The 12297-nt window shown below is 39.2% G+C and overlaps 1 protein-coding gene across 2 annotated transcripts in view; it reads right to left on the bottom strand.

Annotated features, from left to right (window-relative positions):
• Positions 1-3825, bottom strand: part of LOC127620752 (monocarboxylate transporter 1-like) — a 45403-nt gene extending 41578 nt beyond the window's left edge. Inside the window, exon 1 of one of the 2 annotated variants that reach the window (XM_052093970.1) lies at positions 3696-3825. The gene's annotated coding sequence lies outside the window, so the exon portion shown is untranslated. Of the gene's footprint in view, positions 1-3678 lie in introns of both variants that reach the window. The other variant, XM_052093969.1, reaches the window with a different exon arrangement.
• Between the last annotated feature and the right edge of the window lie 8472 nt (positions 3826-12297).

Genomic DNA, 12297 nt, shown 5'->3' with positions numbered 1-12297 from the left:
ATATATATTATATATCTCAACGTGTTAACCTCAATCATCTAGACAGATAGTGGGCAACTAGTCGACCACACTGACCCAACCCTATTAAAAACTGCTCAATTGAATCTCTCTGAAATCAGTTGAGGATTCCTTTAAGGACCATATATTCTAGGCTAAAATTAAATAGTGTGTATATCTCCCAGCATGCTTTTGAATGGCCCAATTAAACCCTGTGGCCCAATTAAACCCTGTTTAATTGGGCCACAAAATGTTTGACTTGAAAAAAATACAAAACATATATTTTTAAAGAGCCGTTTGGGAGCCATAGAGCTGGCTCTTTTTGGTGAGCTGAGCCGAACGAGCCGGCTCACTGAAAAGAACCGGAATGCCCATCACTGGTTGAAATGTGCACGTATCCGCTTTTTTATACATTTTCTGACTGGGCAGTTTTTTCTTTTAAAGCCAAACTGGCAAAACGTAAACTTTAGTTTTAGCACAGCGGTAGATTAAAAAGTGAGCTGTTGTGCTTCGCTGCTGTCCAGAATGCATTCGGGACGGATTAGATCCTCAAATGCAATATGGTTTTTGACTACTTTCATATGTTGTTTTTGTGATACACATCTTACTACCAGGTGTAAACGTCTTTAGGCAGAATGTCTACATTTAACTTTTGCTAATAATTTTTTTTCATACAATAAAAGTGAATAGTGACTTATGACTTACATCTTTTTTTGAGTTCCACAGATGAAAAAATAATAATAATAATAATCATATTGGTTTGGATCAATGTGACAGTAAGTGAAGACACAATTTTCTTTTTTGATTAAACTATCCCATTAGGTACATTACCTGCACAAATCAATTCAATTGTGCACTCTGATTGGCCTTGTGTGACCCTTCAGATGTGGATGTTTGAATCTCCCTTTGCTTCAACAACCTTACCATTTGTCATTTACGAACCTTTGATCAGTTATTACAAATCCGTCCTGATCATTGAACCTTGCCGCCAAATCACGTCCGATCAATTGGACCTCAATCTGTGCAAAAACAGTCAAATCTCAAATTTGAACTCAGTTGTATCACAACATGCCAACAACAGCAAAACAAACTGCTAAGCTAAATGTAGAAAAAGGGTTAAAGACATAGATGTTATTTGCGGGTGGGGTGTCCCTACCACTTTTTGCCTTTTGACAATTTAGTTCCCACAACTTTTTTAAATAGCTTTCATAATGTGTCTAATGCAGAAAAAACAAATCTACAATTCTTGAGCAGGAATTTCCATTTCTTTCATGTGTGTTTTAATACACAAAAATAACAAGCTGGAATGTGTTATTTCTAATTTTATAATGAGTGCTTTTTGCGGCTGTGAGTGGAGCTGAGTGAAACTTTTTCCAGTAAATCCAGTTTAATCACAAAGTGTTCCTGCTCATGATATACATCCACTAACATACAGTTTATTACATTAGGGCAGATTATTACCCAGAACTTCTTGCACTAGAAGCGAACACTATACCATTAGACCAATCAGTCATTGTTGCTATAGCTTACTATTCCATGTATTTAGCCAAAAACTAACAATATCCAAGTTCTGACAGTGTCACAGACACTGTAACAAAATGTAACAGGAGTACATATAAAAAAACAAAAACATAAGTAACTATTCCACTACAGTTACAATTTAAATCATTACTATTTAGAATAGTTACATTCAGAAGTATTTTGATTACTGAAGAGATTACTTTGCATTTTATTAATTACATCATTTGTTTCATTTAATATTTAGTCCTTTCAGATGGAAAACATTTATACATACAAATGATGCAATCCAAAGTGCATTTGAACAGCGGTGAAAAACTTTCTTATGATGCGTTACAATTATACGAACAGACAGAGAAGTACATTTGAAGTTTGTAGCAGGAGAAATAGAAATAAACCTTGTGTACATTTTCAGCTTTATGCCAAGTTAAAATTCTATTTCTAGCCATTTTACATGTAAATGTTACCAGGCACTATCATATTGTTTTAATCAAGAAAATTCACGTTGGATCATAATTTCTATTTTTCCTGTAAGACCTTTCATTTTAGGGCAAAAATCATATTGTTGTTGATAATTTTTGTATTGTTTTCCAGTAAAAACATCTAAAAATCCTTAAAACAAGATCAGTTTGATCTTGTTTTAGAAACAACAATGCATAAGATATTTAGGTTTTTCAGACAATGTATTTTTAACATGTATATTTTGTCTGACTGTACTGGCAGAGTTTTTAATAGTCAAAACAAATGAAAAAAAAAAATCTACCACTGTTTAAATAATCCAAAATATTTTGAATATGTAACTGACCTTGAGTAATCTAATGCAATGTGTTACAAATTACAATTTACAGCATGTATTCTGTAGTGGAATACATTTCAAGATTACTTGCCACCGTGACCCAACCCTGGTCACGGATGTGGTTGGATTTAATTTTCAAATTATGTAAAATATATTTATGTGAGTGCTTGAATTGGTCATCAAGAATTATCTGCACATAACCTAATTAATATTCATGTGTTTCACCACTGACTCCACAACCCCATCACAAAGTGACACCCCAGTTTAAAGACTACCCTTCTTTTATATGAAATCCCTATCAGGTCTTCACACCCTTAAACAGAGGCCAAAGTTGAGCTTCCACAGTGAAATTGCATTAGATGGCTTCCGAAATTGAAATACTACTGATATGACTTGGAGGTTACTCTTTTGTCAGGCAAAGGCATTATTAACTCAATAAAGTCAAATCAAGTTTAATAGAACCTGTATCTTTTATTTAAAGTGGCACCAAATTGCCTACAATAACACAGCCACTGCCCTACCTCTACTAAAATATTGTTATTCTCCTTGCTAGTCCTAAACTGGAAAGGGACGGTTTCATTCAATTTAAGGTGACTTTGTAACCTACATTTAACCTGGGAAATGACTTTAGTTTTAGCTACAGAGGACACAAATAAGTTCATAGTGCAACATTCAGAGAACTTAAAACTTTCACATGCAGTAAAGTCAATTCAGATCCTCTTTATAGTTTTTCATTTCGACAATGGACCACATTAACCCAATTGTATCTGTTACCTCTGGACAAGAGAGAAGGTGAGTTTACAACCTAGACAGAAATTTAGGGGAACGTATGCCCTACTATGCTGCACGCGCGATTATGCAACCACGTGCTCCCTAGGTAGGCAGCTCGATAGGGGTAAATATAACACAATAATATTTAAATATATATCAAAATGATCATAGAAGGTAATGTTTATTCGCTCATGATTCATTAACAATAACAGTGTAGAAACTGAGGTCACCCCTCCACTGCGCACGTGACACCCGAGGGAGAGAAAATGGAAAACGCTCTACAAAGAAAGAGGCTCTGTTACGAGGTGGTAAGAAACAAACCCCCATAACCATTCACCAGCTTGTGTTAAATGGGCAAAATCTCTCTATCTTAAGGTCTATACGCTCTGCGACATCTCCGAATGATGTAACTGACCCTCAACATTAAACAGCGAGATAAACAAAAAAGAAAGTTTGCACACTCCAGGTTTCGGGTTAATTCATCGTGGTCTGCGTGTTCTTTTCTTAAATCCCAAGATGCTGCGTTAAATTGACCTCTCTCTCTCCAGCGGGACCATGTGGTCCATACAATTCCCATGCGTCCCTTAAACACAAACCTGCGCGTTTCATTCACCTTCTCCGGTTATACGTGTGAGCTATCCGTCCGTGACTTACGATCCCGGTTCAGTGGGCAGCATGGAAAGCTCTGGCTCCGTAGACTCGTGGAAATGTGGCGTGACTTTTCATCCGCTCGCGCATAATAGGGAAGGCTTTGAAACCACCTGCGCATGCGCAATATTGCTGAACTTCCACAAGCGTTGAGTTGTGCAACAGTATCCGGTTACACAGACATCCATGAATTTCTTCGTTAATTTGACCGTTATGCGATGACCTCAGCGGGACATTTGGAAGGTAAAGCAATACAATATCTATTGCATTGCAACGAGGAAAAGCATGAGCGCCGTTTTCGCGTTTAGTTTCTCAAACTGCTGGGAACATTTCCAAAACTTAAAGTGGGGCATTATTTGAAAAAGACAGCTAAGCACCTAAACCTTTTAACATTAAATAATCTGTATTTTCTTTAGTAATTCCTCCAATATTTTGATCTCCCCTTTCTCTTTTCATTTCCAGTTGACATGACACAGGATGAGAAATAGCTGCACTGTAGCAACAGAGACTTTGTTAAAGAAAAAAATACAATTATTTTATAATTTACTCACTCTCATGCCATCCCAGATGTGTATGACTTTCTTTCAACTGCTGAATACAAAAATTCTTCAGAAAATAATCTCAGCTCTGTAGCTTCATACAATGCAAGTGAATGGTGGCCAGAACTTTGAAGGTCCAAAAAGCATATAATGGCAGCACAAAAGTAATCCAGTCATTAAATCCATATATTCAGAAGCAATGTGATAGGTGCGGGTGAGAAACAGCTAAACATTTAAGTCCTATTTGACTATAAATCTCCACCTTTACTTTCTTCGTGTCATTTTTTTTTTTTTTTTTTGCAAATTCACATTCTTTATACATGTCGCCATCTACTGGGTAGGGATGAGAATTTATAGTAAAAAAGGATTTAGATATTGATCTGTTTCTCACCCACACCTATCATATCACTTCTGAAGACATGGATTTAACCACTGGAGTCTCGTGGATTACTTTTATGCTACCTTAAAAATTCTAGACACCATTCACTTTCATTTATGGACCAACAGAGTTGAGATTTTTTTTCTATAAATCTTTGTTTGTGTTCAGCAGAAGAAAGTCATAAACATCTGGGATGACATGAGGGTAGATTGAATTTTCATTTTTGGTTGAACTATGCCTTTAATAAGCACCAGCTCAAGTCATGGTGTCAAAGGGAACAAATTCTTCCAATTCTTTCCAACTCAGTGATTGATCTGAAAGAACACACTTTTGGATTCAACAGCAATAAATCAAGAATAATGAACGATAATTTCTTAACCAGCAAGGCTTTTTACTTTTTTTAAGAATCTTCATGTAAACAAAACAGCAAATCAGTCATGAATCAAAACAAATCCTAGTTGCTCTATCTGTGTTTCTCATGAAGTGGTTTAGGCTAATTAAATGTAGATTGTGAACTAATTTATACTTGCCACAGAATTCCACACTGTGTATTACACAGACATTTCAGTGTGAGTGTAAATGTTCTTATCTGACAGACCTGCAGTTTACTTAGAAGGTTCACCTCTACATAATAGGCCTGTCTTTAGTTTATACTTGCTTAACGTGTCCTTGTTACAGGTTTTGATATTTCCATAAACGTACCCCGATGAATTCCTTCATATATATAATTCCTGTATATCACACCCTCAAGAACACGTTCTTGAGGGTGTGAACTCTTGAGCAGAGTTTCCTGACCTTAAACAAATATCTACCAGTTGTGTTTATTTACATTTGATCTTTTTATTACATTTTAAGTGTCTAAATGTATCAGGAGTGGTTGAAAAAATGAAAGGAAAATCCCCAGATTAGCATTCCAATTTTAAACAGGAACGGACATCAATACAGGTGGAATCTCTTAGATCTCTGGTCATGTGCTCCAGATATCTCTCTGGAAAAAATGTTCTGGGGACGGGGGCATGGTCGTGTGTCTGTTTGCGGTAGAGAGGGAGTGGTGTGGTTCATCAAGCTGGTTGGCATCATTTCTAACAGCTGTTTCTTGTTACAGTCATAGTGGAGAGAGACTTCAAAAGCAGCCAAAACATGCCAGAAAGCTGAGAGAGAATGGCAAAAAAGTGCAGCGACTGGCATGCCTTATTGTGTATTTTACTGTTTCCCTGTGAAGCTGAAGTTTTGTTAACTGAGAGTTTTGTGACATTGAACTGACTGAAATAAGAAAAGCCCTGAGAAGGCTTCACTCAAGGAGACTGAAGGCAGAAAATAAAAAGCCTACGAGAAGTGTGCCACTGAACCCTGTCTCCTCCTTCCATACCTGAACATGTAACTTGTTACACTGGTGCAGAAACCCGGGACCCGTGGAAGGAGTTACATAGTCATGGAGCCTTCACCACTGGCTGACATTACCAGACCCTTGCTGATATTAGGGGGCAGTGATGGCTCAGCGGTTAAGTCTCTGGGTTACTGACCAGAAGGTCAGAGGTTCAAGCCCCAATACCACCAAGACACCACTGTTGGGCCCTTGATCAAGGCCCTTGACCCTATATGCTTCAGGGGTGCCATATCATTGCTGACCCTGCACTCTGACCCCAGCTTAGCTGGGATATGTGGAAAAAATAATTTCACTGTATATATGCAAAAAATGTATGTATAATGTGTGACAAAAGATCAATTATTTTTTATATTATATCCAACAGGCTCTTGTTGAACTGCGGCTAGAGTGTTTTCAACTCCTTCTCTGTCCCAAGCGGTAGACCGGCAAGTGTTTCGAAGCCTAATCACACACAAGGAGGCTGCGACTGAGACCCTGGAGCCCACATCAAACATCTCACCAGTTACTATGGATAAAATGAGCCCTGCTGATGATCTGGAGGCCTACCTTGATCTGTTTGAGAAGATGGCCATAGTGTGGAGATGGGTGCCTGACCAGTGGACAGCCCACTTACTGCCATTGCTCTCTGGGGAAGCACAACTAGTGGCCAAACTACTCCCAGCCTAATCTCTTCATGTACGCTGATCTAAAGAAAACCATCATGCAACGAGCCGGTCGTAGTCCAGAACAAAGTAGACAATGCTTCTGTTCCCTGAGTCTGGGAAGCCATGGCCGCCTGTTCACCTTCACGCAGCAGTGCCGAGACGCCTGTCAGAAATGGTTGCTGGCTGAGGAGACCCGCAGCTCCCAGGACATTCTAGATCTGGTGACATTGGAGCAGTTCATCTCCCAGCTTCCTTGTGGCAAGTCTGAATGAGTCCAGTGTCCCTGTCCGGCATCGCTGGAGGATGCGGTCTAGTTGGCAGAGGACACCTTGACAGCGTTTCTGGGAACCACCGAAGCAGAGTCTCTCTCTCCTTTCGGTCTCTCTATTTTTCCCCCAAACCTGCCCTGCCCATCCTCTTTCCATCCCATTCCAGACCCCCGGAGACAGGTCGGTACCATGCCCAAATCTCTTCCCCCTGCTAACCCTCTCTCTCTCTCTCCACTATCCCTCCCAGGTTGGCGAGCCCAATCCCACGGGTGTGTTAGAGAAACCTGGGCTGGTCTGTTGGAGCTGCGGGGAGCCAGGGCACTTCCAGGACCGGTGTCCAGTAATGGAGGTGGGCATGCTGGTCCGGGTCCTTGACGCTCCATAGGCCACTCCCGATTAAGCTGGTGAGTATCCAGGGCTTTACATATCAAGCTTTGGTGGATTCTGGCTTTTCCCAAACCTCCATCCACTAACACTTGGTACAAGATGGGGCATTTGGCACAAATATGTGAAGGTGCATTTGATGCTACTTCAAAGATGGGTGTTGGGTGATATGGGTGATCAGAATCAGAATCAGAAAAAGCTTTATTGCCAAGTAAGTTTTTTACGCATAGAAGGAATTTGTTTTGGTGTTGTAGGTCTCTAAATATATGAAACAAGAATTAAAATATAAGCAATATAAATATAAATATGTCCATGCCGTATCAAGATACAATGGCAGACAGATAAGAGGATTAGTCAATGAGCAGAATACAGACAAAAGAATAATAATTAGAGACAAATCAATGTGTCACAGGTGTGAATGGCTTACAGACTGCTAATTTCTGCGTTCACCATGATACAGGGTGCATTTCATTCTGAAGTGATCTTTTAAATGTCGTATTCCCTTCGAAGACTTTACCATCTACTTTGAGAGCTTTGGAGGACTGAAAGGTGTGGGGCTTAAAAAAAGTTTATTAGGAACTCATCTTTTTATGTAAAAGTAATTTTTATAGGTAATTATGTTTGTAGACATGGCTATCATGATTGTTCTCCTTTCGAAGTGCCCTACAGAGGCTGATTTATCCTGTTTGTAATGCCAGGATATTTGTATTGTTGCTCTTCTGGGTTAAATACACATCGCGTGGCACTGTTTTTTTTAAGTATGCACATAACGACGAGGACAACTGTGGTCTGTTTATTGTGTATACATGCTGGATGAAGCCGAGCTACATTTACATGCACTTTAAAAGTACATTTTTAGTCTGACTAAAGCAATAAATTGTCTTATTGCATTAACATTTCATATAAATGGTTTAGTCCGACTGAATACTGTATGGTTCTTGTGAAAATCAAACTAACAGGCCTAGATCATTTGATTGAAGCTTGGCTTCATACAGAATTGATACACTTAATCGGACCACAACCTGCCTCTGTGTTATGTGTATGCTCCGACAGACGTGCCGCTCAACGTGTTTTTAACGATGGAAGTCAAAGGCAACACAAAGCAGAGAAGGATAGCAACAACACAAATATATCATGGCAAATGCTAGAAATTAAAATGTTTGGACAGACCTGCAGTCTTTAAGACATTCACATCTGTGACACATTGATGTGCATCTAATTACTATTATTTTGTCTGTATTCTGCCCATTGACTTATCCTCTTCACTGTCTGCCAAAATAACACCCATATCACCCAACACCCATCCTTGCAGAAGTCACAAATGTATTTTTTATAGAAAGAAGTATATAAAAAAACCTTTCACAATCTTACATTGACTATTTTCACAAATTCCATCATAAAATAAAATAAAAGAGCATAACAGGTGCAAATTATGATATACTGTATGATCTATATATAAAGGTTAGCATGCTAAGTGTATAATGCAAACATAACAAATTACAGATTATCTGCTGCATATTCAGTACATTCAGAAAGTATTCATTTTGTCACATTTTGTTATGTTGCAGCCTTATGCTAAACTGCTTTTAATAATAATAAAAACAAATCACATAAATCTACACTCCATACCCCATAATGACAAAGCAAAAACCGTATTTTTGGTAACTTTGAAAATATGTTAAAAAGAAGAAACTGAAATATCACATTGACATAAGTATTCAGACCCTTTGCTATGACACTTGAAATTTAGCATTTCTCTGGATCATCTTTGAGATTTTTCTAAACTTTGATTGGAGTCCACCTGTGGCAAATTCAAGTAATTAGACATGATTTAGAAAGGCACACACCTGTCTATATAAGGTTTCACAGCTGAAAATGCATATCAGAGCAAAAACCAAGCCATGAGGTCAAAGGAACTGCCTGCAAAGCTCAGAGACAAGATTGTGTCGAGGCACAGATCTGGGGAAGGCTATAACAAGATTTTGGCTGCATTGAAAGATCCCGGGCACATTGGCCACCATAATTCTTTTTGAATTGTTTTGAACAGCCAGGACTCTTCCTAGAGCTGGTCCCCCAGCCAAACTGAGCCATCAGGGGAGAAAGGCCTTGGTAAGCAAGGTGACCAAGAACCTGATGCTCACTCAGGTTGAGCATCAGAGATCATGTGTGGAGATGGGAGAAACTTGCAGAAGGACAACCATGACTGCAGCATTCCACTGATCTGGGCATTCTACTTTATGGCATAGTGGTCAGATGGAAGCCTCTCCTCAGTGCAAGACACATGAAAGCCTGCTTGGAATTTGCAAAAAAGCTTCTAAAGGACTCTCAGACTGTGGCATTTTCTGCCATTCTTCACTGCAGATCCTCTCAAGCTCTGTCAGGTTGGATGGGGACTGTCGGTGGACAGAAAAGTTCATGCGAAAAAAATTATTTAAAGCTTTTAAGCATAACATGCTGCAACATAACAAAACGTAAAAAAAATGAAGGGGTCTGAATACGTCTTGAATGCACTGTACATCTAAACTGCACCAAAATCATAGCGCAAAGGATGTAAGAAATCAAAGTGGCTATACAATTACGCATGGTGTCATGTACACTTTGACAAAGGGATGAAGACTGTATAGCTTGACCACGCAAAAACCCACGGTAGCTTCCACGCCCGTTTTGCTCGTTCGAGCTTACATGCTCGTAGACTATCTCCCCCCCCAGGCACACATGCACTGCGCGAGCGTACTCGCTCGCTTCCCGCTCTCATCCAGAACATTATGACCACCTGCACTCGTCCCAATCACCACGTCATTGTTTACACCTGCACTCGCGTCATCTGCACTCCTGTTCATTGTTTACACCTGCACTCGTCACTATATATTCCACACGCATTCGTTTCTCCAGGGTTGGTTATTGTATTTAGTTTCCCGTGTCCTTGCCCCCCGCTAGTCTCGCCTAGTTCTGATACTCCTCTTGTTTTCCTCTTAGCTTGCCAGCTCCTCGTTCCCCTAGTACCCCTGTCTACTCCCTTTGTAGTTTACCCGCCTCTTGATCCTGTTTACCCCGGCTTTGACCCTCGCTCCCCTCGACTACTCTCCCGGATTTGCCCCCCTTTACTCTCTTTGATTCCCCGGCTTTTGACCCTACGCTTCCCTCGACAACTCTTCACTGGATTTGCCCTTGTTTTGTACTGTTGCCTGCTTTGCTTTTATTTAATAAAGCAGTTTTTTCCCGACATTGTGACTGTCTCAACTTGTGTTCGCTACACTTGCTTATAACTGCCCATGTAAACTTACTCAGAATATAGGTCTGTTAGTTTAATTTTGCAAAAACCTGACTGGTATTTCAGTCGGAGTAAAGTGTTTCATTGATATTTTGAGAAGACAAATTATTGCTGACTGAAATATAACTTTTAAAGTGCATGTAAATGCACTCACTGTCTGTCCCTTGGAAATGGTTAAAATGTAATGTTGTCTATCTAGGACAGTCCTCCAGTTAAAATTCTGCACGGAGAGGGCAAAAATGTCTCCTAATTGAGAGTGCTTTTTTTGCACTGTTCTTACAGCAAAAAGTCACATCAACAATACATTTCAAGAAGACACCTGTTTTCATGATGCACATAAGCAGTTTCATGCTGCTCTGTATTGGAGCCTTTCTTATTTCTTACTTAGATAGTTTTGAGCAATATGATGTTATAGTTATTTATTTGTTGAATATCCATTAATACCACGTTAAAGTGCTGTGCTTAGCATTCATATATCCCTCTGAAATGCATCTAATCAGGGTCACGTGAACATAACGGAGCCTAATTAAACATTATCCTTAACACAAATTAGTTGTTCAAACAACCAACTTACTAGTCAATTATGAATTTTTTTGTTTTGCACATCCCTATTTTCATTGAACATCTAAAGCACTTTGTTCACTTTCTGTTGTTTTTAAATGTGCTATAGAAATGTAAAAAATCAAATAAACAAACAAAAAAGCATTTACTACAACAAAGATAGCACAACTGTCACCATGACGCTAAGCAGATATTTGCCAAGCATTTTAGTCAGGGCTATTTCTAGGCATAGGCGAACTAGATGGTTGCCTAGGGTACCACATGCTGGAAGGGGCATGGGGGCAGCAATAGGGATCTTGCCTAGGGCGCCAGAATGGTCTGAAACTACCCTGGTTTTACTACAGTGCAATCACTCTTCCACCTCTTCCTGTCTATCTGTCACATGTGAGTTGTGTCTCCACATATAGAGAGGTTGTGCTCTTTTCTCTGCTACTAAGGGGATGCATGTGGTGTGAGAAGCATGTGACTACGATGTTGCTCTCTAGATAGTACAGAATGCATTATAACACATACTGTACATACCTGTACACTAACATTCAAGTTTCAATTTCCAATTAAGTTACACAACTTCCACTAAATTAAGGAATGGGTCTGCTTTGCCACTGAATATTCTATGTATTCTGAGCTGGAAGAAAGTATCTAACACATAAAAACTGATCAAGGCCAACAATGATCATCACACATTTGAAAACACTCATTATGATCAAGACATACTATCAAACACTGATCACAACAACACTGATTGAAAACACCTTTTAGGTCTAATCAGGTACAGTAGTGAAAGGCACTAGATGCTGCAGTGTGTAATTTTTGCACCACTACAGGCACTTAATGTAATTGCAAAAATTATGAATTTTCCCTCCAAATAGGTTTCTTAAACATTCAAGGACAAAGTAACTATAATTGTCCATGTTGCTGAGAGTTCTGCGCACAGTATGCGTGACGCAAATTTTGTTATCAGCACAGTTTGTGCGGAATGTCAAATTTTCTCGAAATGCATACAGTCCTCACCTGTGCGTTATGTTGGCTATACAATAAAAGATTTACTAAGCAGTCATAGACCCTGTTTCTACCTGGTATTAAAATGTGTTTTGGGTCTAAACAGATCTAAACAGGGTCTAATATGTTTTCTG

This window comes from Xyrauchen texanus, chromosome 27 (genome assembly GCF_025860055.1).
Source record: "Xyrauchen texanus isolate HMW12.3.18 chromosome 27, RBS_HiC_50CHRs, whole genome shotgun sequence".
NCBI classification, from domain to species: domain Eukaryota; kingdom Metazoa; phylum Chordata; class Actinopteri; order Cypriniformes; family Catostomidae; genus Xyrauchen; species Xyrauchen texanus.
This window is presented reverse-complemented; position numbering and strand designations above follow the sequence as displayed.